The following is a 13,509-nucleotide window of genomic DNA, read 5'->3' on the forward strand; positions in this document are numbered from 1 at the left end:
GGGACACAGGAGGGGACACAGGGGGGGATGAGGGGACACAGAAGGGGACACAGGAGGGGACACAGAAGGGGACACAGAAGGGGACACAGAAGGGGACACAGAGGGTGACACAGGAGGGGACAGAGGGGACAGAGGAGGGGACAGAGGAGGGGACAGAGGAGGGGACACAGGAAGGGACACAGGAGGGGACACAGGAGGGGACACAGAAGGGGACACAGGAAGGGACACAGGGGGGGATGAGGGGACACAGAAGGGGACACAGAAGGGGACACAGAAGGGGACACAGAGGGTGACACAGGAGGGGACAGAGAGGACAGAGGAGGGGACAGAGGAGGGGACAGAGGGGACACAGGAGGGGACACAGGAGGGGACACAGAAGGGGACACAGGAGGGGACACAGGAGGGGACAGAGGGGACACAGAAGGTGACACAGAAGGGGACGAGGGGACACAGGAGGGGACACAGAAGGTGACACAGAAGGGGACACAGGAGGGGACACAGGAGGGGACAGAGGGGACACAGAAGGTGACACAGAAGGGGACGAGGGGACACAGGAGGGGACACAGGAGGGGACACAGAAGGGGACAGAGGAGGGGACACAGGAGGTGACACAGGAGGGGACACAGGAGGGGACACAGAAGGGGACAGAGGGGACACAGAGGGGGACACAGAAGGGGACACAGAAGGGGACACAGGAGGGGACACAGGAGGGGACAGAGGGGACACAGAAGGTGACACAGAAGGGGACACAGAAGGGGACAGAGGAGGGGACAGAGAAGGGGACACAGAAGGTGACACAGAGGGGACACAGGAGGGGACACAGGAGGGGACAGAGGAGGGGACAGAGGGGACACAGAGGGTGACACAGAAGGGGACACAGGAGGGGACAGAGGAGGGGACACAGAAGGTGACACGGGAGGGGACAGAGGAGGGGACACAGAAGGGGACACAGAAGGGGACAAGGGGACACAGAAGGTGACACAGAAGGTGACACAGAAGGTGACACAGAGGGTGACACAGCACGGGACACAGCAGGGGACACTGCCCGACCCCCCGGAGGCCCCTTTACCCCCAGGTGCCCCCGGTGCCGGGTCCCGGCTCCGTTTCCCGCTCCAGAACCGAAAGGAAAAGCGGCCCCGAAAGCGAAAGGAAAAACTCCGCGCCGTGACCTCCCCGCACCGGCACGGCCGGGACCCCAAACTGGGCGGACTGGGGCGGACTGGGGCGGACTGGGGCGGACTGGGGCGGCCGGGGCTCGGGGGTGGCACTCGGGACCCCCGCGGACCCCCCCAATCCCGCCCGTGCTGTCCCGGCCCGGCTGATTTGGGGGTTTCCAGGGGGGGTTTCCAGGGGGGGTTTCCAGGGGGGGTTCCAGGGGGGTCCCGGAGGCTCGGGGGGGTCTTTCAGGGGTGCCAGGACCCCTCCGGGCACGGTGGCCGGGGGGCGATGCCAGGGATTGGCGCGGGGGCACCGCGGGGGCACCGGGGCTGGGGAGGGGAGGGGTCCCTGGAGGAGCAGGGAGGAGACGGGGGGGGTCGTGCCGGGGTCCGTCAAGGACCGGGCCGGGTGTCCTGTGGGTGCTGTGCCCGGTGCTGTGCCCGGTGTCCTGGGTGCTGTGCCCGGTGCTGTGCCCAGTCCTGTGCCCGGTGCTGTGCCCGGTGTCCTGGGTGCTGTGCCCGGTGTCCTGGGTGCTGTGCCCGGTGCTGTGCCCGGTGCTGTACCCGGTGTCCTGGGTGCTGTGCCAGGTCCTGCGCCCGGTGCTGTGCCCGGTGTCCTGGGTCCTGTGCCCGGTCCTGTGCCCGGTCCTGTGCCCGGTGTCCTGGGTGCTGTGCCCCGTGTCCTGTGGGTGCTGTGCCCGGTGCTGTGCCCGGTGTCCTGGGTGCTGTGCCCGGTGCTGTGCCCGGTGCTGTGCCCGGTGTCCTGCGGGTGCTGTGCCAGGTCCTGTGCCCGGTGCTGTGCCCGGTGTCCTGGGTGCTGTGCCCGGGGCTGTGCCCGGGGCTGTGCCCGGTGCTGTGCCCGGTGTCCTGCGGGTGCTGTGCCCGGTGCTGTGCCCGGTGCTGTGCCCGGTCCTGTGCCCGGTGCTGTGCCCGGTGTCCTGGGTGCTGTGCCACGTCCTGTGCCCGGTCCTGTGCCCGGTCCTGTGCCCGGCGTCCTGCCGGTGCTGTGCCCGGTGTCCTGGGTGCTGTGCCCGGTGCTGTACCAGGTCCTGTGCCAGGTCCTGTGCCCGGTCCTGTGCCAGGTCCTGTGGCCGGTGCTGTGCCCGGTGCTGTGCCCGGTGTCCTTCGGGTGCTGTGCCCGGTGTCCTGGGTGCTGTGCCGGGTGCTGTGCCCGGTGTCCTGGGTGCTGTGCCGGGTGCTGTGCCCGGTCCTGTGCCCGGTCCTGTGCCCGGTGTCCTGGGTGCTGTGCCCCGTGCTGTGCCTGGTGTCCTGCGGGTGCTGTGCCCGGTACTGTGCCCGGTGCTGTGCCGGGGCTGTGCCCGGGGCTGTGCCCGGTGTCCTGGGTGCTGTGCCCGGGGCTGTGCCCGGTGTCCTGGGTGCTGTGCCCGGGGCTGTGCCAGGTCCTGCGCCCGGTGCTGTGCCCGGTGTCCTGGGTGCTGTGCCAGATCCTGTGCCCGGTGCTGTACCCGGTGTCCTGGGTGCTGTGCCCGGTGCTGTGCCAGGTCCTGTGCCCGGTGCTGTGCCCGGTGCTGTGCCCGGTGCTGTGCCAGATGCTGTACCCGGTGTCCTGGGTGCTGTGCCAGGTCCTGTGCCCGGTGTCCTGTGCCCGGTGCTGTGCCCGGTGTCCCGCGGGTGCTGTGCCGGGTGCTGTGCCCGGTGCCAGGAATCAAAAGTGCCCAGAATGAAACTTGCGGGCTGGGACAAGACCAGGTCGACAAACGAACAAAGCAGGATAATGATGATGATAATGATGATGATAATGATGATGATAATGATGATAATGATGATGATAATGATGTGATAATGATGATAATAATGATGATAATGATGTGATAATGATGATAATGATCGTCGTCGTCGTCGTCATCGTTGTCGTCATCACCTTCGGAAATAAAAAGGGAAGAGAAACCCCGAGAGAAACCAGAGGTGCCCATCGAGCCCTGGAAGTGCCAGAGCTGCCGCCAGCCCCGTGCTCTGCCAGGATCCATGTCCTGTGTGCCACCATGTCCTGTGTGCCACCATGTCCTGTGTGCCACCATGTCCTCTGTGCCCCACCATGTCCTGTGTGCCACCATGTCCTCTGTGCCACCATGTCCTCTGTGCCACCATGTCCTGTGTGCCCCACCATGTCCTGTGTGCCACCATGTCCTCTGTGCCACCATGTCCTCTGTGCCACCATGTCCTCTGTGCCCCACCATGTCCTGTGTGCCACCATGTCCTCTGTGCCACACCATGTCCTGTGTGCCACCATGTCCTGTGTGCCCCACCATGTCCTGTGTGCCCCACCATGTCCTCTGTGCCACCATGTCCTGTGTGCCACCATGTCCTGTGTGCCCCACCGTGTCCTGTGTGCCCCACCATGTCCTCTGTGCCACCATGTCCTGTGTGCCCCACCATGTCCTCTGTGCCACACCATGTCCTCTGTGCCACACCATGTCCTGTGTGCCACCATGTCCTGTGTGCCACCATGTCCTGTGTGCCCCACCATGTCCTCTGTGCCACACCATGTCCTGTGTGCCCCACCATGTCCTCTGTGCCACACCATGTCCTGTGTGCCACCGTGTCCTCTGTGCCACCATGTCCTGTGTGCCACCATGTCCTCTGTGCCACCATGTCCTGTGTGCCACCATGTCCTGTGCCCCACCATGTCCTCTGTGCCACACCATGTCCTCTGTGCCCCACCATGTCCTCTGTGCCACCATGTCCTCTGTGCCACACCATGTCCTCTGTGCCCCACCATGTCCTCTGTGCCACCATGTCCTCTGTGCCCCACCGTGTCCTCTGTGCCCCACCATGTCCTCTGTGCCACCATGTCCTCTGTGCCACACCATGTCCTCTGTGCCCCACCATGTCCTCTGTGCCCCACCATGTCCTGTGTGCCACCATGTCCTCTGTGCCACACCATGTCCTGTGTGCCACCATGTCCTGTGTGCCACACCATGTCCTGTGTGCCCCACCATGTCCTCTGTGCCACACCATGTCCTCTGTGCCCCACCATGTCCTGTGTGCCACCATGTCCTCTGTGCCACACCATGTCCTGTGTGCCACCATGTCCTGTGTGCCACACCATGTCCTGTGTGCCACCATGTCCTGTGTGCCACCATGTCCTCTGTGCCACCATGTCCTGTGTGCCACCATGTCCTGTGTGCCCCACCATGTCCTCTGTGCCCCACCATGTCCTCTGTGCCCCACCATGTCCTCTGTGCCACCATGTCCTCTGTGCCACACCATGTCCTCTGTGCCCCACCATGTCCTCTGTGCCACCATGTCCTCTGTGCCCCACCGTGTCCTCTGTGCCACCATGTCCTGTGTGCCACCATGTCCTCTGTGCCACCATGTCCTGTGTGCCACCATGTCCTGTGCCCCACCATGTCCTCTGTGCCACACCATGTCCTCTGTGCCCCACCATGTCCTGTGTGCCCCACCATGTCCTATGTGCCACCATGTCCTGTGTGCCACCATGTCCTCTGTGCCACCGTGTCCTCTGTGCCACCATGTCCTCTGTGCCCCACCATGTCCTCTGTGCCCCACCATGTCCTGTGTGCCACACCGTGTCCTCTGTGCCACCATGTCCTGTGTGCCACCATGTCCTCTGTGCCACCATGTCCTGTGTGCCACACCATGTCCTCTGTGCCACCATGTCCTCTGTGCCACCATGTCCTCTGTGCCCCACCGTGTCCTCTGTGCCCCACCGTGTCCTCTGTGCCACCATGTCCTGTGTGCCCCACCATGTCCTGTGTGCCACCATGTCCTCTGTGCCACACCATGTCCTGTGCCCCACCATGTCCTCTGTGCCACACCATGTCCTGTGTGCCACCATGTCCTCTGTGCCACCATGTCCTGTGTGCCACCATGTCCTCTGTGCCACCATGTCCTGTGCCCCACCATGTCCTCTGTGCCCCACCGTGTCCTCTGTGCCCCACCAGCCCAACATCCCTCTGTCCCAAAATCCCTCTGTCCCAACATCCCTCTGTCCCAAAATCCCTCTGCCCCCAAATTCCTCTGCCCCTTCATCCCTATGTCCCACCATCCCAATACCCTTTGTCCCACCATCCCAATATCCCTCTGCCCCTCTATCCCTCTATCCCTCCATCCCTCTGCCCCTCCATCCCAACACCCCCCTGTCCATCCGTCCCTGTCTTACCATCCCAACATCCTTCTGCCCCACCAGCCCAACATCCCTCTGTCCCTCCATCCCTCTGTCCCAAAATCCCTCTGCCCCTCCATCCCTATGTCCCACCATCCCTATGTCCCACCATCCCAATATCCCTCTGTCCTTCCATCCCTATGTCCCACCATCCCTATGTCCCACCATCCCAATATCCCTCTGTCCTTCCATCCCTATGTCCCACCATCCCTATGTCCCACCATCCCAATATCCCTCTGTCCCACCATCCCTCTGCCCCTCCACCCCAACACCCCCCTGTCCGTCCATCCCTGTTTCACCATCCCAACATCCTTCTGCCCCTCCATCCCTCCATCCCAAAGTCCCTCTGTCCTTCCATCCCTCTTCCCCTCCATCTCTCTACCCCTCCATCCCTCTGCCCCCCCATCCCTCTTCCCCTCCATCCCTGTCCCTCCGTCCCTCTGTCCCTCCATCCCTCCATCCCTCTGTCCCACCACCCCTCTGTCCCTCCATCCCTCCACCCCTCCGTCCCTCTGTCCCTCCATCCCACCACCCCTCTATCCCTCCACCCCTCCATCCCACCACCCCTCCATCCCTCTGTCCCTCCACCCCTCCATCCCACCACCCCCCCATCCCTCTACCCCCCATCCCTCTGTCCCCCCATCCCTCTGTCCCTCCTTCCCTCTGTCCCCCCATCCCTCTGTCCCCCCATCCCTCTGTCCCCCCATCCCTCTGTCCCTCCATCCCTGTCCCACCATCCCCCCATCCCTCTGCCCCCCCCATCCCTCTGTCCCCCCATCCCTCTGCCCCTCCATCCCTGTCCCACCATCCCCCCATCCCTCTGTCCCTCCTTCCCTCTGTCCCCCCATCCCTCTGTCCCCCCATCCCTCTGTCCCTCCATCCCTCCATCCCTCTGTCCCTCTGTCCCTCCATCCCTCCATCCCACCTCTCCCACGTCCCTCCATGTTTTTCACGTATTCCCACCCCTCCATCTTCTCCATCCCCCCTTTCCTCCCAGTCCCCCCAACCCCTCCTCTATCCACCTTCCCCCATCCCACCACGTCCCCCCAACCCTCCTCCATCCACGTTCCCCAAATCCCACCACATCCCCCCAACCCTCCTCCATCCCCATTCCCCAAATCCCACCATCCCCTCCGTGTCCTTCCAGCTCCCCCCTGTCCAGGGCAAGGTCCAGCTGTCCAGGGGGGGTCACACAGATGTCCAGGGGGGATCCAAGTGTCCAGGGGGGTCCCACAGATGTCCAGGGGGATACTCGGGTGTCCGGAGGTGGGGGGACAGGTCCCAGGTGTCCAGGGGGGATCCAGGTGTCCAGGGGGGGGGTCACTCAGATGTCCAGGGGGATACTCGGGTGTCCGGGGTAGGGAACAGATCCCAGGTGTCCGGGGGGGGTCACACAGATGTCCAGGGGGATCCTCGGGTGTCCGGGGTGGGGGGCAGGTCCCAGGTATCCCAGGGGGGTCCCGGGTGTCTGGGGGGGGTCACACAGATGTTCAGGGGGATCCTCGGGTGTCCGGGGTGGGGAACAGGTCCCAGGTGTCCGGGGGGGGTCACACAGATGTCCAGGGGGGGTCACACAGATGTCCAGGGGGATACTCGGGTGTCCGGGGTGGGGGGCAGGTCCCAGATGTCCGGGGGTGTCCCAACTGTCCGGGGGGGTCACTCAGATGTCCAGGGGGGGGTCACTCAGATGTCCAGGGGGATACTCGGGTGTCCGGGGTAGGGGGCAGGTCCCAGATGTCCAGGGGGGGCCCGGGTGTCTGGGGGGGGGTCACACAGATGTCCAGGGGGATCCTCGAGTGTCCAGGGGGTGGGGGCAGGTCCCCGATGTCCAGGGGGGATCCAGGTGTCCAGGGGGGGGTCACACAGATGTCCGGGGGGGTCCCACAGATGTCCAGGGGGATACTCGGGTGTCCAGGGTGGGGGGGCAGGTCCCAGGTGTCCAGGGGGGATCCAGGTGTCCGGGGGGGGGGGTCACACAGATGTCCAGGGGGATCCTTGGGTGTCCGGGATGGGGGGGCTGGTCCCAGGTGTCCGGGGGGGACCCAAGTGTCCGGGGGGGTCCCACAGATGTCCAGGGGGATCCTCGGGTGTCCGGGGTAGGGGGGCAGGTCCCAGGTGTCCGGGGGGGGTCACACAGATGTCCAGGGGGGGTCCCACAGATGTCCAGGGGGATCCTCGGGTGTCCGGGGTGGGGAACAGGTCCCAGGTGTCCGGGGGGGGTCACACAGATGTCCAGGGGGGGTCACACAGATGTCCAGGGGGATACTCGGGTGTCCGGGGTGGGGGGACAGGTCCCAGATGTCCCAGGGGGGGTCACTCAGATGTCCGGGGGGGAAGTCACACAGATGTCCAGGAGGGACCCAAGTGTCCAGGGGGATCCCACAGATGTCCAGGGGGATACTCGGGTGTCCGGGGTAGGGGGCAGGTCCCAGGTGTCCAGGGGGGGCCCGGGTGTCTGGGGGGGGGTCACACAGATGTCCAGGGGGATCCTCGAGTGTCCAGGGGGTGGGGGCAGGTCCCCGATGTCCAGGGGGGATCCAGGTGTCCAGGGGGGGGTCACACAGATGTCCGGGGGGGTCCCACAGATGTCCAGGGGGATACTCGGGTGTCCGGGGTGGGGGGACAGGTCCCAGGTGTCCAGGGGGGTCACACAGATGTCGGGGGGGGGGGTCACACAGATGTCCAGGGGGGTCCCACAGATGTCCAGGGGGATCCTCGGGTGTCCAGGGTGGGGGGGCAGGTCCCAGGTGTCCGGGGGGGTCCCGGGTGTCTGGGGGGGGGGGTCACTCAGATGTCCAGGGGGATCCTCGGGTGTCCGGGCTGGGGGGGCAGGTCCCAGGTGTCCCAGGGGGGTCACACAGATGTCCAGGGGGGGTCACACAGATGTCCAGGCGGATCCTCGGGTGTCCGGGGTAGGGGACAGGTCCCAGGTGTCCAGGGGGGGTCCCGGGTGTCTGGGGGGGGTCCAGGTGTCCAGGGGGGGTCCCACAGATATCCAGGGGGATCCTCGGGTGTCCGGGGTAGGGGGTCAGGTCCCAGGTGTCCCGGGGGGGTCCCGGGTGTCCGGGGGGACACAGAAGTGTCCTGGGGAGACAGGGAGGTGTCCCGGGGGGGGACACGGTGGTGGGGGGGTGAACTCAGGAGTCCGTGGGGGTCCCGGGTGTCCAGGAGGAAGGGACATCCAGGGAAGGACACGAATGCCATGGGGGAAACCATCCGGGGCGGATCCGTGTTCGGGGGGGGGACTCGGGTGTCCGGGGGGGCTCAGGAGTCTTGAGGGGGACACCCAGGTGTTGGGGGACACCCACATGCCCGGGGGTGTCCCGGGGGTCGGGGGGGGGGACACGGGGCTCAGGATTTGGGGAGAGGGGAACACACGAGTGTCCAGGGGGGATTCAGGCGTCCGGGGGGGCTCAGGAGAATTGAGGGGGACACCCAGGTGTTGGGGGACACCCAGGTGTTGGGGGACACCCCAGGTGTTGGGGGACACCCCAGGTGGCTGAGGGGGGGACACCCACATGCCCGGGGGTGTCACGGGGGTCAGGGGGGGGGACAGGACTCAGGATTTGGGGAGAGGGGAACACACGAGTGTCCAGGGGGGATTCAGGCGTCCGGGGGGGCTCAGGGGTCTTGAGGGGGACACCCAGGTTTTGGGGGACACCCAGGTGCTTGAGGGGGGGACACCCACATGCCCGGGGGTGTCCCGGGGGTCGGGGGGGGGGACAGGACGCAGGATTTGGGGAGAGGGGGACACACGAGTGTCCGGGGGGATCCGGGGGGGACACGGATGTGCCGGGGGGCTCTCAGGTTTGGGGGGCTCCCGGGTGCCCGGGGAAGGGGGGCACAGGCACCCTGAGGGTCTCTATGGGGCGGAGGAGCCTCCGTGGGGCCCAAAGAGGGGGCGGGGACCCCCCCCCCGCCCGCAGGAATGTGTCACCTCGCGGGGACACTTTGTCGCCTCCGCGATGACAAAGTGGGTGCCGTGTTCGGGGACAGCTGCCAGACCCCCCCCCCCAAAAAAACACCCCCCCCGAACCCCCCCCCGGGCCCCCCGACCCACGGCGGCCCCGCGGCGCCGCCAGAGGGGGGGCGAGATAACGGGGGGGCCCCCCCGGGTCCCGATATAGCCCTGACAGGGACGGGCTGTCACCACCCCACGGTGCCGGGACATTGGGCAGGGACCCCCCGGCCTGCCCCATAGAGGGACCTCCTGTCCTGCCCCACAGAGGGACCCCCCGGCCTGCCCCATAGAGGGACCCCTTGGTCCTGACCCATGGAGGGACCCCCTCTGTCCCTGCCCCATAGAGGGACCTCCCTGGTCCTGCCCCATAGAGGGACCCCTCTGTCCCTGCCCCATAGAGGGACCCCCCCGTCCTGACCCATAGAGGGACCTCCTGGTCCTGACCCATAGAGGGACCTCCTGGTCCTGCCCCATAGAGGGACCCCTCTGTCCCTGACCCATAGAGGGACCCCCCTGCCCCATAGAGGGACCCCTCTGTCCCTGCCCCATAGAGGGATCCTCTGGTCCTGCCCCATAGAGGGACCCCTCTGTCCCTGACCCATAGAGGGATCCTCTGGTCCTGCCCCATAGAGGGACCCCTCTGTCCCTGCCCCATAGAGGGACCCCTCTGTCCCTGACCCATGGAGGGACCCCCCTGCCCCATAGAGGGACCACTCTGTCCCTGCCCCATAGAGGGACCCCTCTGTCCTGTCCCATAGAGGGACCTCCTGGTCCTGACCCATAGAGGGATCCTCTGGTCCTGACCCATGGAGGGACCCCCCCTGCCCCATAGAGGGACCACTCTGTCCCTGCCCCACAGAGGGATCCTCTGGTCCTGCCCCATAGAGGGACCTCCTGTCCCTGCCCCATAGAGGGATCCCCTGGGTCCTGCCCTACAGAGGGACCCCCCTGGTCCTGCCCCATAGAGGGACCCCCCGGTCCTGCCCCATAGAGGGATCCCCTGTCCCTGACCCATGGAGGGATCCCCTGGTCCTGACCCATGGAGGGACCCCCCCTGCCCCATAGAGGGACCTCCTGGTCCTGCCCCATAGAGGGACCCCCCGGTCCTGCCCCATAGAGGGACCCCCTGGTCCTGCCCCACAGAGGGACCCCCTGGTCCTGACCCATGGAGGGACCCCCTCGGTCCTGCCCCATAGAGGGACCCCCCCGTCTTGCCCTATAGAGGGATCCTCTGGTCCTACCCCATAGAGGGACCCCCCTGCCCCATAGAGGGACCCCCTGGTCCTGACCCATGGAGGGACCCCTCTGTCCCTGCCCCATAGAGGGACCCCCTGGTCCTGCCCCATAGAGGGACCCCCCGTCCTGCCCTATAGAGGGACCCCCCGTCCTGCCCCATAGAGGGACCCCCTGGTCCTGACCCATGGAGGGACCGTCCTGCCCCATAGAGGGACCCCCCGTCCTGCCCCATAGAGGGACCTCCTGGTCCTGACCCATAGAGGGACCCCCCCGGTCCGGACCCACAGAGGGACCCCTCTGTCCCTGACCCATAGAGGGACCCCCTGGTCCTGACCCATGGAGGGACCTCCCCGTCCTGCCCCATAGAGGGACTCCCCTGTCCCTGCCCCACAGAGGGACCCCTCTGTCCCTGCCCCACAGAGGAACCCTCCGGCCTGCCCCATAGAGGAACCCCCCGGCCTGCCCCATAGAGGGACCCCCTGGTCCTGCCCCATAGAGGGACCCCCCCGGCCTGCCCCATAGAGGGACACCCCTGTCCCATAGAGGGACCTCCCAGTCCTGCCCCATAGAGGGACCTCCTGGTCCTGCCCCATAGAGGGACCCCTCTGTTCCTGCCCCATAGAGGGACCTCCCTGCCCCATAGAAGGACCACTCTGTCCCTGCCCCATAGAGGGATCCTCTGGTCCTGCCCCATAGAGGGACCCCCCTGCCCCATAGAGGGACCCCCCCGGTCCTGACCCATAGAGGGACCCCCTGGTCCTGACACATGGAGGGACCCCCCTGCCCCACAGAGGGATCCCCTGGTCCTGCCCCATAGAGGGACCCCCCCGTCCTGCCCCATAGAGGGACCCCCCTGGTTCTGACCCATAAAGGGACCCCTCTGTCCCTGTCCCATAGAGGGACCCCCCCGTCCTGCCCCATAGAGGGACCCCCCGGTCCTGCCCCATAGAGGGATCCCCTGGTCCTGACCCATAGAGGGACCCCCCTGCCCCACAGAGGGACCCCCCCGGCCTGCCCCATAGAGGTACCCCCCTGTCCCTGCCCCATAGAGGGATCCCCTGGTCCTGACCCATGGAGGGACTCCCCTGCCCCACAGAGGGACCTCCCGGTCTGCCTCATAGAGGGACCCCCCGTCCTGCCCCATAGAGGGACCTCCTGGTCCTGACCCATAGAGGGATCCCCTGGTCCTGACCCATAGAGGGACCCCCCCCGTCCTGCCCCATAGAAGGACCCCTTTGTCCCTGCCCCACAGAGGGACCCCCCGGTCCTGCCCCATAGAGGGACCCCTTTGTCCCTGCCCCACAGAGGGACCCCCCGGTCCTGCCCCATAGAGGGACCCCTCTGTCCCTACCCCACAGACACTCCCCAAACAGGGATCTCCTGCCCCACAGACACCCCCTAAAAGAGGACCCTCTGTCCCTGCCCCACAGACACCCCCCAAACAGGGATCCCCCGCCCCACAGACACCCCACAAAAGGGAACCGCTGTCCCTACCCCACAGACACCCCACAAATGGGGACATCCCGCCCCACAGACACCCCCCAAAAGAGGATCCCCCCTTCCCTGCCCCACAGACACCTGCGAACAAGGGACCCCTCTGTCCCTGCCCCACAGACACCCCCCAAACGGGGACCCCCCCCCGTCCCAGCCCCACAGACACCCCCCAAACGGGGACCCCCCCCGTCCCAGCCCCACAGACACCCCCCAAACGGGGACCCCCCCCGTCCCTGCCCCACAGACACCCCCCGAAAGAGGATCCCCCGTCCCCGCCCCACAGACACCCCCTGGATCCCCCCCCAGGGGCCCCAGATCGCGCTGTGGGGCGAATGTGGGGGTCTGGACCCCTCGGTCTAGGATTGATGCCGTGGGGGTGGGGAAAGGGGCGGTGGGGGAAGGGGGGGCTGGTCCCTCCCCCTCCCTTATCAGCCCCCTCCCCACCCCGGACCGCCCCTGCCCCGCTCCGCCCTATAAAGGCTGAGGGGCCGCGGGGCCGTCAGAGGTGCTGCTGTGGGGCAGAGAGAGACGGTGGGGGGCACGGGGGGTTCTGGGGGGGGGCAGGGGGGCTATGGGGGTATAGGGTGGACTGTGGGGATACAGGGTGGACTATGGGGGGCACGGGGGGTTCTGGGGTGGGGCAGGGGGGCTATGGGGGTACAGGGGGGCTATGGGGGTACAGAGTGGGCTATGGGGTGCACAGGGTGCTATGGGGTGCACAGGGGGCTATGGGGTGCACGGGGTGGCTATGGGGGCACAGGGGGGCTATGGGGGTACAGAGTGGGCTATGGGGTGCACAGGGTGGATTAGGGGGTGCACAGGGGGGCTATGGGGGTACAGGGGGGGCTATGGGGGTACAGGGGGGCTATGGGGGCACAGGGGGGGCTATGGGGGTACAGGGTGGGTTATGGGGTGCACAGGGGGGCTATGGGGGTACAGGGTGGGTTATGGGGGTACAGGGGGGCTATGGGGGCACAGGGGGGGCTATGGGGGTACAGGGTGGGTTATGGGGTGCACAGGGGGGCTATGGGGGCACAGGGGGGGCTATGGGGGTACAGGGTGGGTTATGGGGTGCACAGGGGGGCTATGGGGGCACAGGGGGGCTATGGGGTACAGAGTGGACTATGGGGTGCACGGGGGGGCTATGGGTGCACAGGGGGGCTATGGGGGGGCAGGGTGGATTAGGGGGGGCACGGGGGGTTCTGGGGGGGGCACAGGGGGGTTATGGGGTACAGGGTGGATTATGGGGTGCACAGGGGGCTATGGGGGTACAGGGGGGCTATGGGTGCACAGGGTGGACTATGGAGGTACAGGGTGGACTATGGGGTGCACAGGGGGGGCTATGGGGGTACAGGGTGGGTTATGGGGTGCACAGGGGGGCTATGGGGTGCACAGGGGGGCTATGGGGTGCACAGGGGGGCTATGGGGGTACGGGGGGGTTATGGGTGCACAGGGGGGCTATGGGGGTATAGGGTGGACTATGGGGGTACAGGGGGACTATGGGGTGCACAGGG

This window comes from Manacus candei, unplaced genomic scaffold (assembly GCF_025592945.1).
Source record: "Manacus candei isolate 608988 ecotype Guabito, Panama unplaced genomic scaffold, ASM2559294v1 h1tg000532l, whole genome shotgun sequence".
NCBI lineage: Eukaryota > Metazoa > Chordata > Aves > Passeriformes > Pipridae > Manacus > Manacus candei.